Source organism: Cynocephalus volans, chromosome 10, assembly GCF_027409185.1.
Source record: "Cynocephalus volans isolate mCynVol1 chromosome 10, mCynVol1.pri, whole genome shotgun sequence".
NCBI classification, from domain to species: domain Eukaryota; kingdom Metazoa; phylum Chordata; class Mammalia; order Dermoptera; family Cynocephalidae; genus Cynocephalus; species Cynocephalus volans.
In genome coordinates, this window is record NC_084469.1 from 96380277 (window position 1) to 96405102 (window position 24826).

Below are 24826 nucleotides of genomic sequence, written 5' to 3' on the forward strand. Positions count from 1 at the left end.
CTTGGTTTGGCAGGAGCTTGGATGTTGCGAGCGTTTTCGCCTGGACCTGTAAGGCCGCCTTCTCCATTTCAAGGACGCGAATCTTGCCCTTCAGCTGGGCCTGCTGGGCCTTGAGGACTTCATAGTTGTTCCTGTGGCCAGAGGTGGTGGAGAATGTAAAGAACGAGGAACAGAAAGGACGACTTTTGCCATCAATGCACTGACTTTGCCACACAACCAGAGGACTATGGCATGGGAAGGGGACACCTGGACTCTCAAGTGCCTGTCCACAGAGAGGACATGAATTGCCTGAGGCCACACACGAGTCACTGGCACAGCTGGGGCCACAGCTAGGCTCTGCACGTGTCCAAAGCTGTGCGTCCCCCTCATCGTGCTCACCTCTACCCTCCCACCTCCCACCACATCACCCGTGCCGAGGACCCCCCAGACCTGCCACCCACCGTCCCCCTCCTACTTGTTGTCCTCCAGCTGAAGGAAGAGGGCATCTCGCTCGCTCTTGAGGTTGCGGTAGGACTGCAAATACAGAAAGGCAAAGTCAGGATTCGGCAGGGAGAAGATGGAGTCGGGGCACACGAACACCGACACCTACAGCAACCGTTCAGCGGTGACCTTTCCTCCCCCTGAATCACACTTGACACCTTTTTCAAGGCATTTCCAAGCCCATGTTCTCAGTTGCTTTTCCCAAGACCTCAGTAAGGGTGGAAGAGGCAGGGAAAGAGATCTGATTGACAGCTGGCCGACGGAGGCCCAGGGATAGCCTGTCACGTTGCCATTGTTAGGACTGTCATCACCATGGTCTGACTCTGTATTGCGTGCGGCACCAGGCACCGTGCTAACAATCCATCGAATCCTCACAACCACCACAGGAGGGAGTTACTATCGTTAGCTCCATTTTGTAGATGAAATGCAAGGTATTAGAGGTTAAGTGCTAAGATCACGTACAGCCGGGATGTGAACATCCAGGTCTATCTAATTCTCTAAGCCCATTTTTCCCCCTGGGGGTGGAGGCGCAAGCGTGAGGGCAGGTGGCTGGACTCACCCTCTCGGCGTCCTCCTGCCCTGTGGAGAAGGCGGTCAGACTCCCCTGCAGCTGTTGGATCTCTTTTTCCCGGGAGTCCAGGCAGGTCCGCAGATGTTGACATTCTCCTGGAATGACAGAGGTCAAGATGGAACCCAAAGGACTCCCCTGAAGGCCTGCCAAGGCACCAGGTTGAGGGAGGAAGGCTGCCCAGATCCACACCTGCTTTCTGCCGGGCTTCCTGACGAGCATCGGCCAGGGCTCTCTCCATCTCTTCCTTTTCGGACTTTAAGATGGCATTGGTCCGAATCTGAGCCTTTGGGACAAAAGCCAAACAGGTGGTGAGAGAGGGACAGGAAGGTTCTCTAGGGCACATGAGGGATGCCATAGAGTCCACTCACCTGCAGTTGTTCCCGCAGGGAGTCCAGCTGCTGACACGGACTCTCCTTCTGTAGGAAGAGGAAAGAAACATCTCTTACCAGGGAGGCAGAGATGGAACAGCAAGGGACGGGCCCCAGGAATGCCACCAATGGCCCAGGACAGGCCCACCAGGGAGACCAGATCCTCGGGGACCCCGTGGTGCTGAGGGTGGGGTGCAGGGGGGAGCCTTCTCCAGGTTGGGAGTGGGCAGGACGAGCCTGCGGCCTCTCCATCTCAGTCTGTCCCCAAACCCGTCAGACATGGAAGGAGCGAACAAAGAAATCATGTCCCTCTTTCCACTTCATCCAGTTTCCTGGTGCCAGGTTTTCCATGTGGAGAGTCACGGGAAGGTGACTGAGGTTGTCCCCTCAGGTTCATTCCCCAGACTGGGAAGTGGTGGGGCCAGGAATGGATTTTCAAGGAAAAGCTCTCAGACCCTATGGGGACGCAAATGGACAAACTGTCCTTGAACTCCCAAGGAAAGAGAATTGGGGTCTTTGTTGGATTCAGAGCTGAACATCTGAATCCTGATTCTCTTTACATGACAACCACAGAAACCTCTAGAAATGGAGGCTGAGAAAGGAAAGACTACCCTTCTCCCAGCTTGTGATTCACAAGGGTGCATGTATTCACCATGAACCACACACTAAGGACAGGGACTGATCTTAATAGCAGGGATCCAGGAATGAAAAGGGCAGGCAAGATCCCTGTCTCCCTGATGTCTCGTGTGTGCCTAGAAATCTTTCATTCTTAGAGCTGCAAGGGACCTTTGACACCCTCTAATTCTATCTCAGGACACTCAAGCCCAGGCAGGAGAGGTGGCTTGTCCAAAACCAAAGACCAAGCAAAGCAGGAACTAAGTTAGGGTGGGAACACAGGGCTCCTGACAACTGTCAGCCTAGTGTTTCCAACAGGGCAACAGCCCAGAGCCCATGCGGCAAGGACTCAAGCAGGGGTGTCTGGAGAAAAGAGAGTGGGCAGGCAGGTCAGCAACAGGAAGAGCCATGCTGCATGGTCTGGGGTCCCTCCTGCTGAGAACTAGGCCACCGAGCACCCCATTCTCCCTTGGCACGGGAACCCCCAGCCCCTTTTCTTCAAAGCCCCAAGGGGAAATTGGAGCCCAGGATTGGCAGCGTGGAACCAGGGGACGCCACCGGACTCTTACCAGTTCCTGCACCACACTCTCTATATATTTCTTTACTGCATAGGTGGAGTCCAGGACTGCCTGCAGAACTAGGCACCGGCTCTGTGGCACATGGAGAGAGGAGGAGTTGGAGGAGGGTTGGGAGAGAGGTAGAGAGAGCGATCATTAGGGGTGGGGGTGTTGGCTGTTTCAGCTGGCAGCGTGGCCCCCAGCCCCCAGCATGGGAGGTGGTCGGGGGGCTGGCCTGGAGGGCACTTACCTCCAGCTCCTTGATGTAAGTTGAAGTCCTCAAGGCCTCCCCAGTGATGGATGATGGGGGCTGGAAGAGATGAGAGCACACATGGAGATGCTCTGCCCCTCAATGGCTAAGCCCTCTGCTGTCCTTTCTTCCTAACCTGGACCAGGCCCTCCTCCTGTAGCCCCTCTGTGCCCACTTCTCAAGGTCTCACTTCCTCATCGTCCCTCCGCTCCCGAGCACCTCTCATCCTGCACTTTTTTTTTTTTTTGGTGGTGGCCAGTACAGGGATTGAGCCCTGGGCCTTGGTGTTGTCAACACTGGGTGTCGGCTGTCTCAGTTGGCAAGGGGGTCCCCAGCCCCCAGCATGGGAGGTGGTTGGGGGCTGGCCTTGAGGGCACTTACCTCCAGCTCCTTAATGTCAGTTGAAGTCCTCAAGGCCTCCCCAGTGATGGATGATGGGGGCTGGAAGAGATGAGAGCACACATGGAGGTGCTCTGCCCCTCAATGGCTAAGCCCTCTGCTGTCCTTTCTTCCTAACCTTGACCAGCCCTCTTCCTGTAGCCCCTCTGTGCCCACTTCTCAAGGTCTCACTTCCCAATCATCCCTCCCCTCCCAAGCAGCTCTTATCCTGCACTTTTTTTTTTTTTTTGGTGGAGGCCAGTACAGGGATTGAGCCCTGGGCCTTGGTGTTGTCAACATCATCCTGTGCTTCCTGCAGCAGGATCCAATGAGACAGCCACGCTCGTGCTCCATCTGTGTGCACAGCTTCAAGGGAGAAGCTCAGAGAAGAGTCCTATGTCATATCCCGAGCAGAGGGAGACATAGGATTCAAACCCAGACTTCTTACCCAGTCCCTGACACTTCTTCCATGGTCGTTACCATTACCCCCTACTGCCCCTTGAGGCCCCCGTTCCCAGGAGCCTGACCAGCCAACACTCACCTCCTGAGGTGACTGGCACCTCCCACAAGTGCTGGGCTGGGGCCTACTGCCAGTTAGGCCCCTTTTTTGTTGGAACTCTCTTAACTGTGAAAAGGAAAAGCCGTAATATTCAGGAGATGTGGAAGCCCCTATGTTTGTCACCTACTTTACAGTTTTTACAAAGTATTCTTACTTGTACCATCTGATTTAATGCCACCAGCAACCCTATAAGGTGTTGTCATGATCACCAAATGGCTGAAGAAATGGACCGATAGCATGATTAGAAAAAGGCAAGAATGGAATTGAACTTCAGTCTTCTGGGGCTTTGTCATGAATCAGCAGCTGCTGGCGGGCCAAATACAAATCAGACATCGGGGCCCTCCCTCACAGAGCTTTGAGAGCTGCACCCCAGTACTTCTCAAACGTTTATGTCAATGTACCCTAATGGCAGAAGTCATGAGGGCACACCCCTAGGGATCTGGGGACCTCACAAAAAGAGGACAACCCAAGCATCATTTCAGAGAAATCCATTATGAGCTTACAAATCCAGGTGAATGTCACCCCTAAGTACATTAAGAGGATTTTTCTCTTTCAAAAGAATCAAGCAAATCTGATGCTTCAGAAAGAGGCCCCCTGAGTCCTGTGGCACCCCAGATTGACAGGATCTGGGCAAGATTCAAGCTGTGAAGTTCAGTTGCCCAGGATTTATCCCACAGAAGATAAGCACATCTCCCTCCAGAGAGTAGTGACTGAAAGGTGCTCTGGTCCCAGAATCCTAGGGAATTCTAAGGTGAGATCCAGACTCAGAAATCAATTGTTAAGTGTCTCTAGAGAATAGAAACCCAGGAAAAAACCAAACCGAACCCGTTCTCCCAATGGTCACCCAGAGATACTGTCAACATTTTGAGCTCACTGGTGAAGTGCAGGCTTTTTAGGTAGGCAACGTCTAAGTAAAGGGGGGAAGGGGAACCAGAAACCTCCCAGGCAGTACTGACAGTTCCCGAGGGATTGTGACACCTCCCAGGGGGATTGGGACAGTTTGGAATGGGATTGTGAGGTGACAACATTCCACTCCTTCCTACCAATGTCAGAGTCACTGCAACACTGTGGGGAAGTGGAGCACAGAGCCAGGACCGAGGTCCTTGGAGACGGGAACGCAGGGGACCCAGGGAGCCCAGGAAGGTCTGGTTTGGGGTAGCAGGAGGCCAGGGCTGAGTCCAGGTGGGGAGCCCTGGAAGTAACCTTACTGGCCAAAGTCACCCGGGGACAGCCGGCAAGGGCAGGGTCTGGGCAGCTGAGGGGGCAGGGATGGCTGAGAAGACTTTGGTGGGGGGAGTCAAGAGGCACAGAGGGGCAATCCCCGTGTGCCTCAGAAGTGACACCGAGTCCTGCCCCTGTCCCACCATAGGAGGGGCCTCGGGCTGGCTCTGGCGATGCGACCCAGCATGTTATACCTTCTTCTTGGCCCTCGCCAATTTCTCCTGTCGGATTTCCTCCGACATTTCGGGGCAGGGAAAAGGAAAGGGGTACTTCCGCCTTATCATGGCTAAGCACTGGACAGTCACTCCCTCCAGCTAAGGCACGGACCAGCGACTGAGCCAGAGCAGCTGGGAGCGGCCGGTGCTAGGCAACAGGTAGGTGGGCGTGGCCTCAATGCTCACAGCCCATTGGTGGATGAGAAAGATGGACGGAATGGGGGCGTGGCCAGAACCCAGGGAAGGGTGGGGTCACAATGAAAGCCGGCCCCGCCCACCCCAGGGAGGGGCCCCTGGGGGAAAGGGGCGGGGCTGTCACTCGGTGCCCATGCAGCTTCTGTGTGACCCTTCACGGTGGCCGTCACAGAATCTGAGGCACCTGGCAGAGCAGAGAGGCCGTTCTCCAGCCCCCGCCCTGGACCCTCCTGTTCCCGTTCAACCCCTGACCTGGGGCCTCAGGACCCAGGGCTCAGGAGGTGGGCGAGGAATGGACAGCAGGGAAAAGTGTGTCACTTCACAGTCCCTTTCCAGACTCCTCACAGCTCTGCCCCAGACTTTCTCATCCCAGAAACCGCCTCCAAAGACCCCCGTCCAGTCCTCCAGATGCTTCTCCACTCGCCCCCTTCCTCAAGGGGGTCTTCACTGATCCCGGGAGCTGAAAATAGGTGTAGCTGGCAGCAGTAGCTTTCCTGTCGGGGAAGGCCTTGAGGAGGGGCCTGAGACTTTGGGGAGTGGTTGGAAACCCAGAGGCACGTCTGGAAACCCGGACCCAGGGAAACTGAGCACCTCCTGTCTCCCGGTGTGGCTGGTGTTTTCCACAAGACATTCTGTGTGTTGTGGAGAAGAACATGGAGCATGAGGAGACACGCCAAGGGTTCCTACAAGTCAGCGTAAAATCTGCCTGAGTCTCAAAGTGCCTGGGACAGAATGTTTCCCCAGAGGGACAGGGCTGCTGATTGGTCCCTGATGGACTTTGGATGTGTCGTCCCCTCCAAAGCGCATGTGGAAATCTCATCTCCAATGTGGCAGTGTGGAAAGTGATTGAGTCATGAGGGCGGATCCCTCATGAATGGATTCATGCTCTCCCTGGGGGAGGGGGATTAATGCGTGAGTTCTCGCTCTATGAGTTCTCGCGAGAGCTGATTGTTTAAAGGACCCTGGCACCTCCCCTCTCTCTCTTGCTTCCTCTCACCATGTGATCTGCTTGTGCTCGTCAGCTGCCGCCACTTTCCGCCACGAGTAGAAGCAGCCTGAGGCCCATGCCAGATGCAGCTGTCCCAGAATCGTAAGCCAAATAAACCTCTGTTCTTTATAAATTACCCAGTGTCGGGTATCATTTTAAAGCTGCAGGGCATGGGGGCTAAAGCAGCAAGCCGAAGCCTCCAAAGGTCACGAGTGGATTTGCCACAGTCTTTCATGCTTGACTAGAGCTACCCACTAGACTTTCCATCCGAGTCTCTGATGGGCCTTCCCTGAGGAAGACAGAAGAAGCAGAGCTGGACGAGCCTCATTACAAGTGCGTGTGTGTAGAGAGAGCGGAGAGAGAAGGGGGCAGAAGCCATCCCTGAAGGTGTAATGCCTGAGGATTTTCCGAAATGGGTGCAATACGTCAATCCACAGACTCAAGAAACTCCAAGTAGATTGGCAAACCCCAACTAGGATTAAAAAAGAAAGGAGGAGAAAATCATACTAAAGTCCATTATAGTTAAATTGCTAAAAGGAATTAGATAAAGTCAAATTTCTTCTCTAAAGCAAATTCATTCCCTTATATGTCATTACTAAACAAAAAAAATTAAAATATTCTAAAACTATTTATTCATCATAAGAAATTAAGAAAATAATAAGAAACCAAAGATTCACAGGAGAATGGATATACTAAACATAAAAAAAAAAAATCAGATTATCAGGAGAAAATGGTAGAATTGACAGATTAATAAATCTGAAAGCTTGTTATTTGAATCATAAAGATCCATCAAAAAACATGCCCTCACTGTCAGTGTTTATTTTTATTAAATAAATTTGATTCAAATAAAAATACACAAATGTGGGAGTGAAAAAAAATGATGTGCCTACAGATCCCAAGGAAACTATGAAAATAAGGATACCTAAGAAATAAACATTTCATAAATAAATTTGATATTTGAAAGTAAAAGTTAACTTCCTGACCAAGTATAAATTATAAAACTTGACAAAGGGACCCTTATTTGGCCTGCCCCTATTGCTGCCTGGGTTGGCCTGGCCTGGCACTAAGGGAACCGATGGCCTCACCTGCAGCTAAGGGTCCCCCTGATCAGGCTTGCCATAACCGGACTTGGAATGTAAGTGTCCAGTTGTAATGTAACTGGACTTGACTTTTGGCACCTAATCTGTCACCTCAGTGGCTGTACAGAGACCGCTTCCCACTGAAGAAAAATATCTGGTGTCTTCCAAGGTCACAGGTGACAAATGTGACCCATGGCAGTCTTACAAGTTAAAATGTCTGGCTGGGCCGAGAAGCCCCCAGCCTCCGTAACTCCTATGTAACTCTCAGCTTAAACACCTTCCATGATACCGCTGATCTGGTTTGGGGCCTGGTGGGTTTATACTCTCTTGGCACTCTATAGGTTCCCAACTTCCAAAAACATATCATATGCTTGTCAGTTGATGAATGAATAAATAAAATATGGTGCATCGACACACTGGAATATGACCCACCCATGAAAAGGATCAAGGCTCTGACACACGCTACCACGTGGGCAAACCTTGAACACATCACGCTCAGTGAAAGACGCCAGACACAAAAGGCCACACAGTGTAGGATTCCATTTATATGAACGCGCCAGTCCACGAGACCGAAAGTGGGTTCGTGGTTGCCAGGGGCTGGGGGAGGGGATGGGAGAGTGACTTTTAATGGATGTGGGATTTCTTTGTAGGGTGATGAAGATGTTCTGGAATCTGATAGTGGTGATGGTTATACAACCCTGTGTATATAAAACCACTAAAACCCACTGAATTTCATGCTTTCAGTGAGTGAATTGTATGGTATATGAACTATCGCTCCAGGAAGCTGTTATTAATTTTAAAATCACCATAATTGCAATGAAACGTTTGGTTAGGATCTGTCTGTCTGATTCTAAGTTCCTGGAGGTCTGGTATAATGTGAGTTTTACTCAGTACCGCATCCTCCAAAGGCCGAGCCCATAGTAGGTGGCTCATTAAATCTCTCAAAACGAGCTACTTTTATACCAGGGTCTCTCCCCCTTGGCACTGCGGACCTTGTGGCTGGATCACGCTCTGTGGTTTGGCTGTCCTGCACGTGCTGAGCAGCGTCCCTGGCCTCCACCTACTCCATGCCAGGAGCACCCTCCTCGTCGGTCCTGACAACTACAGATGTCGCCCGACATTGCCTAGTGTCCTCTGGGGGCAAATTGCCCATGGCTGTGAAACATCCATTTAGAGGTACCAAGGTTTTGAATTTGGGGTGCTGCGTGGGACTTTAGAAGTCGCCACGTAAAGGCTGGCCCCCAGGGGGACGCCGCAGGGACATGCAGGCCTTGGCTGTGTCAGCAAAACCTCACCCAGCCAGGAGGTGGTGAGCAGGGCTCCCAAACCCACCCGACCGGGGCAAAAGGTAAAGCCACCCTCTACCAAGAGGGGCCGCAGGCAGAAGGGGACGGGCAGGTGAGCCCACAGGACCGAAGGACCAGCTCCCGAGAGGGGAGCCTCAAAGACCGCCTTCACGGCCGGCCTGGGGTGCAGCGACCCCACCTCCGAGAGGTCAACGGGAAGACGGGCTGAGGAAGGGGCGGGGCCACGACGCAGGGCGGGGCGGGAGGCAGAGACCCCGGAGGCAGAGTCATTGAAAGGAAGGTCCCGTCTCCGAGTCGGGGCGGAGCTTGTGGCGTGGGCGGGGCTTGAAGAGAGAGCGGGCGTCTGACTGGGGAAGGAGGAGGGACTCCGGGTAAGGGGCGGGGCCTGCAGCTCCGGGAGTGTCCGTGACGTCACGGGCCGGCGGCGCTCGGGGGACTCGCGAAGATGGCGGCGGGCGGTTATTTTAGCTTCGCGCGGGCGCCGGGTCTTAACTCAGGTAAAGGCCCCGCAGCGCCGCCCGCGCCCGGCCCGGCCCTCCTTCCGCCCCGAGCCGCGCCGCGAGGAGCCGGCGGGGCGGCGTCTTGTGCGAACCGGCTCCGATGGCCGCAGAGCGCACTCGTGTCTGTCACGGGGGGCAAGAAGGGGCTCCTGACGTGGGAGCGGGCGCCGGGCCTGTGGGGGGAATGGAGCCCGAACCGTGCGGGTGGAAGTCAGTCCCTGAGGGGACCGCCCCGAGGAGGCTCCGGCGCCAGCTGAAGCAGGGACAGGAGACAGACGGGAGGGCGCCCGGCCGGGCGGGGGAGGGGCGCGAGCTGACCCCTGATGGGGGAGGGGCGGGAACTGACCCCTGATGCTGGACGGGGGGCGGGAGCTGAGCCCTGATGATGGGGGAGGGGCGGGAGCTGACCCCTGATGATGGGGAGGAGGCGGGGGAGGGGCGGGAGCTGACCCCTGATGATGGGGGAGCGGCGGGAGCTGACCCCTGATGGGGAGGGGCGGGAACTGACCCCTGGTGATGGGGAAGGGGTGGGAGCTGACCCCTGATGATGGGGGAGGGGCGGGAGCTGACCCCTGGTGATGAGGGGCCCTTTATGGGAAGTTTATTGGCCCCCCAGCTAGAGCAGAATAGGGTGGGCACAGATCTCGGAGAGCCCAAGTGCTGGGGTGAGGGGCCTGATCTCTTTCCTACAGGAAAGTTGTTTTCATCACATCTCCCCCCTCTTTTGTTAACACTTTGTGAGTAGAACAGGGGGCCTGGGTGGGTTCCTCCCTGGCATCCACCTCTTCCCTGGGGGAGTTCCCTGGGGCTCCCAGAGTCTGCGGCAAGAGCTTCACGTGGGGATCTGGTGCCCCAGAAGGTGTCAGAACAAGGGCAGTCCTTGCTCCATGTGGCCGCTGCAGGAGGGGTCTTCCAGACCCACACTCGGGTCACTCCCTGCTCTGTCTTCCCACCGAGTGGGAACCAGGAGTGGCAAGGCCTGGGGGCAGCCTCAGGCCCTGCTGGCCATTCACAGGCTGTGTCTCCACAGGGGCGGCTGACGGGGCTGGGTGGAGAGGACCTTCCCACCATCATCATCGTGGCCCACTACGACGCGTTCGGGTGGCCCCGGTATGTATGTGTGTCCCCCACGGGGCCGGACCCCATCTCGGTTCAGTCTGCAGATGCACCCACAGTGAGGGCCCTTGACCCGCCTACTCAGGTCCCATGAGGACCCTCTGGGTGGGTGTCATCGTGTCACTGACATGGAGGGTTTCCAAAATGGGTATAATACGTCAATCCACAGATTGAAGAACCAAACCCCAACTGGGAATAAAAAAGAAAAGAAAAAATCATACTAAAGTCCATCGTAGTTAAATTGCTGAAACGAAGGAGATAAAGTCAAATTTCTTTTCTAAAGCAAATTCCCACCCGTATATGTCATGATTACATAATAAATATCAAACTATTCTAGAACTACTTATTCATCATAAGAAAATCACGACAAACCTAAGATTCACAGGAGAATGTATATACTGAACACACACAGAAAAATGAAATCAAATGATCCAGAGAGGGGAAATGACAGAATGGACAGACTAATAAATCTGAAAGCTGTTTATCTGAAAAATAAAAATCAAACAAAAACCATGTATTCACTTTCAGTCTTTATTTTAATTAAATAAATATGACTCAAATAAAAATACACAAATGTGGGAGTGGAGAAAAACGTAAAGTAGATTCTGAAGAAACTACAAAAATAAGGATAATTATTAAAATAGATATTTTATGAATAAGTTTGATACTTGAATGAAAAAGAAAATTTTCTGGCCAAATATAAATGATAAAACATTGCTAAGTGCCTCCCCCCCCCCCAGCCAACTCTCTGGACTGCCTTTCCACTAAGGACTCCCCTCGAATGGCCTACCTCAGGGCCCCCTTGGCTTGATTGGTGCTAACGGACCCCTTCTGCTAAGAGCCTGCCAGGCCTGCCCCAAGTGCTTCCTTGGCCTGGTCTGGCCACCTAGGGGCCCCCTGGCCTGGCACTATGGGCCCCTGTTCTAGCCTACTTGTCACTCAGGGCCTCCATGGCCCGACCTACTATTCAGGACCCCCCCACTGCTAAGGGCCCCCTTCCGCTAAGGGCCTGCCAGGCCTGCCCCAAGTGCTTCCTTGGCCTGCCCCAGCATTAAGGGGCCCCCTGACTGGCCTGCCCAAGGGACCAATTCTACTGGTCTTCCCCTATGGGTCCCTGAGGCTGGAATACTGGTGAGGGCACCCTGCTGCTTTCTTTCTTTCTTTCTTTTTTCTTTTTGTTTTCTTACATATTTATTTTTGGTTTTTCTTTTATGGTTTTTTTTTTTTTCTTTTTCTCTCTTTTAGTATTTTTCCTGTTTTTTATTTTTTTGTTGTTGTTGCTGTTGTTTGTCTGTTTTGCATTTTTTGATTTTTGTATATTTCTGTACATTTTTGTACATTTTTTAGGGGGTTTCTTCTTTTGGATTTTTATTTATTTATTTATTTATTGTTAGGGTTTTCTTCTGTGTGGATTTTTTTTTTGCAGGGTTTTTCTTTTTGTGGGAGTTTACTTCTCGGGGAGTTTTTGGTTTTCTTCTTTTGGGGGGTTTTCTTTTTGGGGGGTTCTCTTTTGGAGTTTTCCTTTTGTTGGGGTTTTCGTCTTTGGGGGTTTCTCCTTTTGGGGCTTTTTGGGGGGTTTTCTTGTTTTCCTGGGGGGTTTTCTTCTTTCTATTGGAGTTTTTTCTATTTGGGTGTTTTTTTCTTTTACGGGGTTTTTCTTTTTGTTAGGATTTCCTTCTTTGGGGGTTCTCTTTTTGGGGTGCATGGTTTCTTCTTTTTGTTGAGGTTTTCTTTTCTGGAAGTTTTTCTTCTTTTCAGAGGTTTTTCTTTGTAGAGACTTTTCTTTTTTGTGGGGGGTGTTTCTTCTTTTTGTTAGGGTTTTGTTCTTTTCATTGGGAATTTCTTCTTTGGGGCTTCCTATTGCTGGCACTTTCTTCTTTTTACTGGGGTTTTTCTTCTTGTGGGATTCTTCTTTTATTGTGGGTTTTTTTCGCTTTGTTGCTGTTTTCTTCTGGGGGGGTTCTACTTTTCCAGTTTTCTTTTGGGCGGTTTCTTTTCTGAGAGGTTATCTTCTTATCAGTGGGGTTTTATTTTTGTTGGGGTTTCCTTCATGTGGGGTGGTTTCTGCTTTTTGTTGGGGTTTTCTTATTTTGGGGGGATTTTTCTTCTTTCTGTTGGGGTTCTCTTCTTTTTGTTGGGGTTGTCTTCTTTTGGGTTTTGTTTTTTTCTTCTTTTGGGCAGTTTTTCTTTATGTTTGGGTTTTATTCTTTTTGTAAAGGTTTTCTTCCTTTTTGGGGGGTGTTTTCTTCTGTGTGTTTTTTTTTCTGGGTTGTGTGTTTTCTTCTTTTTGGTGTTTTCTGGATATCTTCTTTCAAGTATTTTCTGCATGTCATCGTCTTTTGGGTGTTCTCTTCTTTTCGGTGTTTTCTCAGTGTTTTCTTCTTTTGGGGGTTTTCTGGGTGCTATCATCTTTAGGATGCTCTCCGGGTGTTGTCTTTTTTTGGGTGTTCTCTGGATGTTGTCTTCTTTTGAGTATTTTCAGGGCATTGTCTTCTTCTTTTCAGTGTTTTCTGGGTGCTGTCTTCTTTTTTTTGTTTTTTTCCTTTTTTAATTTTTTTTTTCCTTTTTTCCTTTTTTTGTTTTTTTTGGATTTTTCGTTTTTTTTTTTTAAAGAACAGGGGTCTTAACATGATAAAAGGGTGACTGGGAAGGAGTGGCAGGGACAGGGTGGCAGAGACAGGGTGGCAGGGACAGGGTGGAAGGAAGAGGGTGGCAGAGACATGGTGGCAAGGACAGGGTAGCAGGAACTGGGAGGGGGCAGAGCCCTGGGCCCCACATCTCAGATGTCCATGATGTTACTGTCACAATACTTTTCTGCTCGATAAAACAATGGAAAGCAGAGATTGTTGCTGAAGCCTTGGTTCTCCTGGCATTTCTGTATGTTCTGCGGCAGCTGTGTGGTCAGAAGGAAGGGAGCAATGAATAGTCAGAGGACTGCAGTGCATGACTGGGGTCACCTGTCCCCCCGGCTGGAGCTGCCTCTGTGCTGGCTCTGGAACCCCCCTCAGAGGCTGGTGCCTGTCTCCTAGCCCTTCCTGAATGGGGCAGCGATTCCCATCTCCTTTAGGTCTCCCAGCTTCTCACGAAGCTGGCCCAACTTCTCAGCCAGCTCCATCTTCACGTGCTGCCCTGAATGCAGTGCACTGGGGACCTCCATGTTCTAATTGGTCTGGATGGAGAGAAGCAGTCGGTGGCCACCTGATGCAGCCGGAGACCCACGGCACAGGGAAGGGGCACGGCACAGGCACACAGGGGGCCCTCCCTGTACCATTTCGTGTGAGGTCTCCAGCACCCCATTTTAGAGGTGGGGGAACAAAGGCCCAGGGGGTGAGTGCGGAGGACACGCAGGCAGAATGGGTGACACGCCAGCCCGATGACGCGAGCCTGCAGCTCAGCTTGAAGTGTGCACCTGCCCAGAGCACAGGGGCATAAGCCGTGTAAGGAGTGGCTGCAGGAGGGACAGGCTGCCACCTTCCTCTCTACCCCACAACCATAAAACCAACCCCCTGGGCTGCAGCCACTCACTTGGTTTGGCAGGAGCTTGGATGTTGCGAGCGTTTTCGCCTGGACCTGTAAGGCCGCCTTCTCCATTTCAAGGACGCGAATCTTGCCCTTCAGCTGGGCCTGCTGGGCCTTGAGGACTTCATAGTTGTTCCTGTGGCCAGAGGTGGTGGAGAATGTAAAGAACGAGGAACAGAAAGGACGACTTTTGCCATCAATGCACTGACTTTGCCACACAACCAGAGGACTATGGCATGGGAAGGGGACACCTGGACTCTCAAGTGCCTGTCCACAGAGAGGACATGAATTGCCTGAGGCCACACACGAGTCACTGGCACAGCTGGGGCCACAGCTAGGCTCTGCACGTGTCCAAAGCTGTGCGTCCCCCTCATCGTGCTCACCTCTACCCTCCCACCTCCCACCACATCACCCGTGCCGAGGACCCCCCAGACCTGCCACCCACCGTCCCCCTCCTACTTGTTGTCCTCCAGCTGAAGGAAGAGGGCATCTCGCTCGCTCTTGAGGTTGCGGTAGGACTGCAAATACAGAAAGGCAAAGTCAGGATTCGGCAGGGAGAAGATGGAGTCGGGGCACACGAACACCGACACCTACAGCAACCGTTCAGCGGTGACCTTTCCTCCCCCTGAATCACACTTGACACCTTTTTCAAGGCATTTCCAAGCCCATGTTCTCAGTTGCTTTTCCCAAGACCTCAGTAAGGGTGGAAGAGGCAGGGAAAGAGATCTGATTGACAGCTGGCCGACGGAGGCCCAGGGATAGCCTGTCACGTTGCCATTGTTAGGACTGTCATCACCATGGTCTGACTCTGTATTGCGTGCGGCACCAGGCACCGTGCTAACAATCCATCGAATCCTCACAACCACCACAGGAGGGAGTTACTATCGTTAGCTCCATTTTGTAGATGAAATGCAAGGTATTAGAGGTTAAGTGCTAAGATCACGTACAGCCGGGATGTGAACATCCAGGTCTATCTAATTCTCTAAGCCCATTTTTCCCCCTGGGGGTGGAGGCGCAAGCGTGAGGGCAGGTGGCTGGACTCACCCTCTCGGCGTCCTCCTGCCCTGTGGAGAAGGCGGTCAGACTCCCCTGCAGCTGTTGGATCTCTTTTTCCCGGGAGTCCAGGCAGGTCCGCAGATGTTGACATTCTCCTGGAATGACAGAGGTCAAGATGGAACCCAAAGGACTCCCCTGAAGGCCTGCCAAGGCACCAGGTTGAGGGAGGAAGGCTGCCCAGATCCACACCTGCTTTCTGCCGGGCTTCCTGACGAGCATCGGCCAGGGCTCTCTCCATCTCTTCCTTTTCGGACTTTAAGATGGCATTGGTCCGAATCTGAGCCTTTGGGACAAAAGCCAAACAGGTGGTGAGAGAGGGACAGGAAGGTTCTCTAGGGCACATGAGGGATGCCATAGAGTCCACTCACCTGCAGTTGTTCCCGCAGGGAGTCCAGCTGCTGACACGGACTCTCCTTCTGTAGGAAGAGGAAAGAAACATCTCTTACCAGGGAGGCAGAGATGGAACAGCAAGGGACGGGCCCCAGGAATGCCACCAATGGCCCAGGACAGGCCCACCAGGGAGACCAGATCCTCGGGGACCCCGTGGTGCTGAGGGTGGGGTGCAGGGGGGAGCCTTCTCCAGGTTGGGAGTGGGCAGGACGAGCCTGCGGCCTCTCCATCTCAGTCTGTCCCCAAACCCGTCAGACATGGAAGGAGCGAACAAAGAAATCATGTCCCTCTTTCCACTTCATCCAGTTTCCTGGTGCCAGGTTTTCCATGTGGAGAGTCACGGGAAGGTGACTGAGGTTGTCCCCTCAGGTTCATTCCCCAGACTGGGAAGTGGTGGGGCCAGGAATGGATTTTCAAGGAAAAGCTCTCAGACCCTATGGGGACGCAAATGGACAAACTGTCCTTGAACTCCCAAGGAAAGAGAATTGGGGTCTTTGTTGGATTCAGAGCTGAACATCTGAATCCTGATTCTCTTTACATGACAACCACAGAAACCTCTAGAAATGGAGGCTGAGAAAGGAAAGACTACCCTTCTCCCAGCTTGTGATTCACAAGGGTGCATGTATTCACCATGAACCACACACTAAGGACAGGGACTGATCTTAATAGCAGGGATCCAGGAATGAAAAGGGCAGGCAAGATCCCTGTCTCCCTGATGTCTCGTGTGTGCCTAGAAATCTTTCATTCTTAGAGCTGCAAGGGACCTTTGACACCCTCTAATTCTATCTCAGGACACTCAAGCCCAGGCAGGAGAGGTGGCTTGTCCAAAACCAAAGACCAAGCAAAGCAGGAACTAAGTTAGGGTGGGAACACAGGGCTCCTGACAACTGTCAGCCTAGTGTTTCCAACAGGGCAACAGCCCAGAGCCCATGCGGCAAGGACTCAAGCAGGGGTGTCTGGAGAAAAGAGAGTGGGCAGGCAGGTCAGCAACAGGAAGAGCCATGCTGCATGGTCTGGGGTCCCTCCTGCTGAGAACTAGGCCACCGAGCACCCCATTCTCCCTTGGCACGGGAACCCCCAGCCCCTTTTCTTCAAAGCCCCAAGGGGAAATTGGAGCCCAGGATTGGCAGCGTGGAACCAGGGGACGCCACCGGACTCTTACCAGTTCCTGCACCACACTCTCTATATATTTCTTTACTGCATAGGTGGAGTCCAGGACTGCCTGCAGAACTAGGCACCGGCTCTGTGGCACATGGAGAGAGGAGGAGTTGGAGGAGGGTTGGGAGAGAGGTAGAGAGAGCGATCATTAGGGGTGGGGGTGTTGGCTGTTTCAGCTGGCAGCGTGGCCCCCAGCCCCCAGCATGGGAGGTGGTCGGGGGGCTGGCCTGGAGGGCACTTACCTCCAGCTCCTTGATGTAAGTTGAAGTCCTCAAGGCCTCCCCAGTGATGGATGATGGGGGCTGGAAGAGATGAGAGCACACATGGAGATGCTCTGCCCCTCAATGGCTAAGCCCTCTGCTGTCCTTTCTTCCTAACCTGGACCAGGCCCTCCTCCTGTAGCCCCTCTGTGCCCACTTCTCAAGGTCTCACTTCCTCATCGTCCCTCCGCTCCCGAGCACCTCTCATCCTGCACTTTTTTTTTTTTTTTGGTGGTGGCCAGTACAGGGATTGAGCCCTGGGCCTTGGTGTTGTCAACACTGGGTGTCGGCTGTCTCAGTTGGCAAGGGGGTCCCCAGCCCCCAGCATGGGAGGTGGTTGGGGGCTGGCCTTGAGGGCACTTACCTCCAGCTCCTTAATGTCAGTTGAAGTCCTCAAGGCCTCCCCAGTGATGGATGATGGGGGCTGGAAGAGATGAGAGCACACATGGAGGTGCTCTGCCCCTCAATGGCTAAGCCCTCTGCTGTCCTTTCTTCCTAACCTTGACCAGCCCTCTTCCTGTAGCCCCTCTGTGCCCACTTCTCAAGGTCTCACTTCCCAATCATCCCTCCCCTCCCAAGCAGCTCTTATCCTGCACTTTTTTTTTTTTTTTGGTGGAGGCCAGTACAGGGATTGAGCCCTGGGCCTTGGTGTTGTCAACATCATCCTGTGCTTCCTGCAGCAGGATCCAATGAGACAGCCACGCTCGTGCTCCATCTGTGTGCACAGCTTCAAGGGAGAAGCTCAGAGAAGAGTCCTATGTCATATCCCGAGCAGAGGGAGACATAGGATTCAAACCCAGACTTCTTACCCAGTCCCTGACACTTCTTCCATGGTCGTTACCATTACCCCCTACTGCCCCTTGAGGCCCCCGTTCCCAGGAGCCTGACCAGCCAACACTCACCTCCTGAGGTGACTGGCACCTCCCACAAGTGCTGGGCTGGGGCCTACTGCCAGTTAGGCCCCTTTTTTGTTGGAACTCTCTTAACTGTGAAAAGGAAAAGCCGTAATATTCAGGAGATGTGGAAGCCCCTATGTTTGTCACCTACTTTACAGTTTTTACAAAGTATTCTTACTTGTACCATCTGATTTAATGCCACCAGCAACCCTATAAGGTGTTGTCATGATCACCAAATGGCTGAAGAAATGGACCGATAGCATGATTAGAAAAAGGCAAGAATGGAATTGAACTTCAGTCTTCTGGGGCTTTGTCATGAATCAGCAGCTGCTGGCGGGCCAAATACAAATCAGACATCGGGGCCCTCCCTCACAGAGCTTTGAGAGCTGCACCCCAGTACTTCTCAAACGTTTATGTCAATGTACCCTAATGGCAGAAGTCATGAGGGCACACCCCTAGGGATCTGGGGACCTCACAAAAAGAGGACAACCCAAGCATCATTTCAGAGAAATCCATTATGAGCTTACAAATCCAGGTGAATGTCACCCCTAAGTACATTAAGAGGATTTTTCTCTTTCAAAAGAATCAAGCAAATCTGATGCTTCAGAAAGAGGCCCCCTGAGTCCTGTGGCACCCCAGATTGACAGGATCTGGGCAAGATTCAAGCTGTGAAGTTCAGTTGCCCAGGATTTATCCCACAGAAGATAAGCACATCTCCCTCCAGAGAGTAGTGACTGAAAGGTGCTCTGGTCCCAGAATCCTAGGGAATTCTAAGGTGAGATCCAGACTCAGAAATCAATTGTTAAGTGTCTCTAGAGAGTAGAAACCCAGGAAAAAACCAAACCGAACCCGTTCTCCCAATGGTCACCCAGAGATACTGTCAACATTTTGAGCTCACTGGTGAAGTGCAGGCTTTTTAGGTAGGCAATGTCTAAGTAAAGGGGGGAAGGGGAACCAGAAACCTCCCAGGCAGTACTGACAGTTCCCGAGGGATTGTGACACCTCCCAGGGGGATTGGGACAGTTTGGAATGGGATTGTGAGGTGACAACATTCCACTCCTTCCTACCAATGTCAGAGTCACTGCAACACTGTGGGGAAGTGGAGCACAGAGCCAGGACCGAGGTCCTTGGAGACGGGAACGCAGGGGACCCAGGGAGCCCAGGAAGGTCTGGTTTGGGGTAGCAGGAGGCCAGGGCTGAGTCCAGGTGGGGAGCCCTGGAAGTAACCTTACTGGCCAAAGTCACCCGGGGACAGCCGGCAAGGGCAGGGTCTGGGCAGCTGAGGGGGCAGGGATGGCTGAGAAGACTTTGGTGGGGGGAGTCAAGAGGCACAGAGGGGCAATCCCCGTGTGCCTCAGAAGTGACACCGAGTCCTGCCCCTGTCCCACCATAGGAGGGGCCTCGGGCTGGCTCTGGCGATGCGACCCAGCATGTTATACCTTCTTCTTGGCCCTCGCCAATTTCTCCTGTCGGATTTCCTCCGACATTTCGGGGCAGGGAAAAGGAAAGGGGTACTTCCGCCTTATCATGGCTAAGCACTGGACAGTCACTCCCTCCAGCTAAGGCACGGACCAGCGACTGAGCCAGAGCAGCTGGGAGCGGCCGGTGCTAGGCAACAGGTAGGTGGGCGTGGCCTCAATGCTCACAGCCCATTGGTGGATGAGAAAGATGGACGGAATGGGGGCGTGGCCAGAACCCAGGGAAGGGTGGGGTCACAATGAAAGCCGGCCCCGCCCACCCCAGGGAGGGGCCCCTGGGGGAAAGGGGCGGGGCTGTCACTCGGTGCCCATGCAGCTTCTGTGTGACCCTTCACGGTGGCCGTCACAGAATCTGAGGCACCTGGCAGAGCAGAGAGGCCGTTCTCCAGCCCCCGCCCTGGACCCTCCTGTTCCCGTTCAACCCCTGACCTGGGGCCTCAGGACCCAGGGCTCAGGAGGTGGGCGAGGAATGGACAGCAGGGAAAAGTGTGTCACTTCACAGTCCCTTTCCAGACTCCTCACAGCTCTGCCCCAGACTTTCTCATCCCAGAAACCGCCTCCAAAGACCCCCGTCCAGTCCTCCAGATGCTTCTCCACTCGCCCCCTTCCTCAAGGGGGTCTTCACTGATCCCGGGAGCTGAAAATAGGTGTAGCTGGCAGCAGTAGCTTTCCTGTCGGGGAAGGCCTTGAGGAGGGGCCTGAGACTTTGGGGAGTGGTTGGAAACCCAGAGGCACATCTGGAAACCCGGACCCAGGGAAACTGAGCACCTCCTGTCTCCCGGTGTGGCTGGTGTTTTCCACAAGACATTCTGTGTGTTGTGGAGAAGAACATGGAGCATGAGGAGACACGCCAAGGGTTCCTACAAGTCAGCGTAAAATCTGCCTGAGTGTCAAAGTGCCTGGGACAGAATGTTTCCCCAGAGGGACAGGGCTGCTGATTGGTCCCTGATGGACTTTGGATGTGTCTTCCCCTCCAAAGCGCATGTGGAAATCTCATCTCCAATGTGGCAGTGTGGAAAGTGATTGAGTCATGAGGGCGGATCCCTCATGAATGGATTCATGCTCTCCCTGGGGGAGGGGGATTAATGCGTGAGTTCTCGCTCTATGAGTTCTCGCGAGAGCTGATTGTTTAAAGGACCCTGGCACCTCCCCTCTCTCTCTTGCTTCCTCTCACCATGTGATCTGCTTGTGCTCGTCAGCTGCCGCCACTTTCCGCCACGAGTAGAAGCAGCCTGAGGCCCATGCCAGATGCAGCTGTCCCAGAATCGTAAGCCAAATAAACCTCTGTTCTTTATAAATTACCCAGTGTCGGGTATCATTTTAAAGCTGCAGGGCATGGGGGCTAAAGCAGCAAGCCGAAGCCTCCAAAGGTCACGAGTGGATTTGCCACAGTCTTTCATGCTTGACTAGAGCTACCCACTAGACTTTCCATCCGAGTCTCTGATGGGCCTTCCCTGAGGAAGACAGAAGAAGCAGAGCTGGACGAGCCTCATTACAAGTGCGTGTGTGTAGAGAGAGCGGAGAGAGAAGGGGGCAGAAGCCATCCCTGAAGGTGTAATGCCTGAGGATTTTCCGAAATGGGTGCAATACGTCAATCCACAGACTCAAGAAACTCCAAGTAGATTGGCAAACCCCAACTAGGATTAAAAAAGAAAGGAGGAGAAAATCATACTAAAGTCCATTATAGTTAAATTGCTAAAAGGAATTAGATAAAGTCAAATTTCTTCTCTAAAGCAAATTCATTCCCTTATATGTCATTACTAAACAAAAAAAATTAAAATATTCTAAAACTATTTATTCATCATAAGAAATTAAGAAAATAATAAGAAACCAAAGATTCACAGGAGAATGGATATACTAAACATAAAAAAAAAAAATCAGATTATCAGGAGAAAATGGTAGAATTGACAGATTAATAAATCTGAAAGCTTGTTATTTGAATCATAAAGATCCATCAAAAAACATGCCCTCACTGTCAGTGTTTATTTTTATTAAATAAATTTGATTCAAATAAAAATACACAAATGTGGGAGTGAAAAAAAATGATGTGCCTACAGATCCCAAGGAAACTATGAAAATAAGGATACCTAAGAAATAAACATTTCATAAATAAATTTGATATTTGAAAGTAAAAGTTAACTTCCTGACCAAGTATAAATTATAAAACTTGACAAAGGGACCCTTATTTGGCCTGCCCCTATTGCTGCCTGGGTTGGCCTGGCCTGGCACTAAGGGAACCGATGGCCTCACCTGCAGCTAAGGGTCCCCCTGATCAGGCTTGCCATAACCGGACTTGGAATGTAAGTGTCCAGTTGTAATGTAACTGGACTTGACTTTTGGCACCTAATCTGTCACCTCAGTGGCTGTACAGAGACCGCTTCCCACTGAAGAAAAATATCTGGTGTCTTCCAAGGTCACAGGTGACAAATGTGACCCATGGCAGTCTTACAAGTTAAAATGTCTGGCTGGGCCGAGAAGCCCCCAGCCTCCGTAACTCCTATGTAACTCTCAGTTTAAACACCTTCCATGATACCGCTGATCTGGTTTGGGGCCTGGTGGGTTTATACTCTCTTGGCACTCTATAGGTTCCCAACTTCCAAAAACATATCATATGCTTGTCAGTTGATGAATGAATAAATAAAATATGGTGCATCGACACACTGGAATATGACCCACCCATGAAAAGGATCAAGGCTCTGACACACGCTACCACGTGGGCAAACCTTGAACACATCACGCTCAGTGAAAGACGCCAGACACAAAAGGCCACACAGTGTAGGATTCCATTTATATGAACGCACCAGTCCACGAGACCGAAAGTGGGTTCGTGGTTGCCAGGGGCTGGGGGAGGGGATGGGAGAGTGACTTTTAATGGATGTGGGATTTCTTTGTAGGGTGATGAAGATGTTCTGGAATCTGATAGTGGTGATGGTTATACAACCCTGTGTATATAAAACCACTAAAACCCACTGAATTTCATGCTTTCAGTGAGTGAATTGTATGGTATATGAACTATCGCTCCAGGAAGCTGTTATTAATTTTAAAAGCACCATAATTGCAATGAAACGTTTGGTTAGGATCTGTCTGTCTGATTCTAAGTTCCTGGAGGTCTGGTATAATGTGAGTTTTACTCAGTACCGCATCCTCCAAAGGCCGAGCCCATAGTAGGTGGCTCATTAAATCTCTCAAAACGAGCTACTTTTATACCAGGGTCTCTCCCCCTTGGCACTGCGGACCTCGTGGCTGGATCACGCTCTGTGGTTTGGCTGTCCTGCACGTGCTGAGCAGCGTCCCTGGCCTCCACCTACTCCATGCCAGGAGCACCCTCCTCGTCGGTCCTGACAACTACAGATGTCGCCCGACATTGCCTAGTGTCCTCTGGGGGCAAATTGCCCATGGCTGTGAAACATCCATTTAGAGGTACCAAGGTTTTGAATTTGGGGTGCTGCGTGGGACTTTAGAAGTCGCCACGTAAAGGCTGGCCCCCAGGGGGACGCCGCAGGGACATGCAGGCCTTGGCTGTGTCAGCAAAACCTCACCCAGCCAGGAGGTGGTGAGCAGGGCTCCCAAACCCACCCGACCGGGGCAAAAGGTAAAGCCACCCTCTACCAAGAGGGGCCGCAGGCAGAAGGGGACGGGCAGGTGAGCCCACAGGACCGAAGGACCAGCTCCCGAGAGGGGAGCCTCAAAGACCGCCTTCACGGCCGGCCTGGGGTGCAGCGACCCCACCTCCGAGAGGTCAACGGGCAGACGGGCTGAGGAAGGGGCGGGGCCACGACGCAGGGCGGGGCGGGAGGCAGAGACCCCGGAGGTAGAGTCATTGAAAGGAAGGTCCCGTCTCCGAGTCGGGGCGGAGCTTGTGGCGTGGGCGGGGCTTGAAGAGAGAGCGGGCGTCTGACTGGGGAAGGAGGAGCGACTCCGGGTAAGGGGCGGGGCCTGCAGCTCCGGGAGTGTCCGTGACGTCACGGGCCGGCGGCGCTCGGGGGACTCGCGAAGATGGCGGCGGGCGGTTATTTTAGCTTGGCGCGGGCGCCGGGTCTTAACTCAGGTAAAGGCCCCGCAGCGCCGCCCGCGCCCGGCCCGGCCCTCCTTCCGCCCCGAGCCGCGCCGGGAGGAGCCGGCGGGGCGGCGTCTTGTGCGAACCGGCTCCGATGGCCGCAGAGCGCACTCGTGTCTGTCACGGGGGGCAAGAAGGGGCTCCTGACGTGGGAGCGGGCGCCGGGCCTGTGGGGGGAATGGAGCCCGAACCGTGCGGGTGGAAGTCAGTCCCTGAGGGGACCGCCCCGAGGAGGCTCCGGCGCCAGCTGAAGCAGGGACAGGAGACAGACGGGAGGGCGCCCGGCCGGGCGGGGGAGGGGCGCGAGCTGACCCCTGATGGGGGAGGGGCGGGAACTGACCCCTGATGCTGGACGGGGGGCGGGAGCTGAGCCCTGATGATGGGGGAGGGGCGGGAGCTGACCCCTGATGATGGGGAGGAGGCGGGGGAGGGGCGCGAGCTGACCCCTGATGATGGGGAGGAGGCGGGGGAGGGGCGCGAGCTGACCCCTGATGGGGGAGGGGCGGGAACTGACCCCTGATGCTGGACGGGGGGCGGGAGCTGAGCCCTGATGATGGGGGAGGGGCGGGAGCTGACCCCTGATGATGGGGAGGAGGCGGGGGAGGGGCGGGAGCTGACCCCTGATGATGGGGGAGCGGCGGGAGCTGACCCCTGATGGGGAGGGGCGGGAACTGACCCCTGGTGATGGGGAAGGGGTGGGAGCTGACCCCTGATGATGGGGGAGGGGCGGGAGCTGACCCCTGGTGATGAGGGGCCCTTTATGGGAAGTTTATTGGCCCCCCAGCTAGAGCAGAATAGGGTGGGCACAGATCTCGGAGAGCCCAAGTGCTGGGGTGAGGGGCCTGATCTCTTTCCTACAGGAAAGTTGTTTTCATCACATCTTCCCCCTCTTTTGTTAACACTTTGTGAGTAGAACAGGGGGCCTGGGTGGGTTCCTCCCTGGCATCCACCTCTTCCCTGGGGGAGTTCCCTGGGGCTCCCAGAGTCTGCGGCAAGAGCTTCACGTGGGGATCTGGTGCCCCAGAAGGTGTCAGAACAAGGGCAGTCCTTGCTCCATGTGGCCGCTGCAGGAGGGGTCTTCCAGACCCACACTCGGGTCACTCCCTGCTCTGTCTTCCCACCGAGTGGGAACCAGGAGTGGCAAGGCCTGGGGGCAGCCTCAGGCCCTGCTGGCCATTCACAGGCTGTGTCGCCACAGGGGCGGCTGACGGGGCTGGGTGGAGAGGACCTTCCCACCATCATCATCGTGGCCCACTACGACGCGTTCGGGTGGCCCCGGTATGTATGTGTGTCCCCCACGGGGCCGGACCCCATCTCGGTTCAGTCTGCAGATGCACCCACAGTGAGGGCCCTTGACCCGCCTACTCAGGTCCCATGAGGACCCTCTGGGTGGGTGTCATCGTGTCACTGACATGGAGGGTTTCCAAAATGGGTATAATACGTCAATCCACAGATTGAAGAACCAAACCCCAACTGGGAATAAAAAAGAAAAGAAAAAATCATACTAAAGTCCATCGTATTTAAATTGCTGAAACGAAAGAGATAAAGTCAAATTTCTTTTCTAAAGCAAATTCCCACCCGTATATGTCATGATTACATAATAAATATCAAAC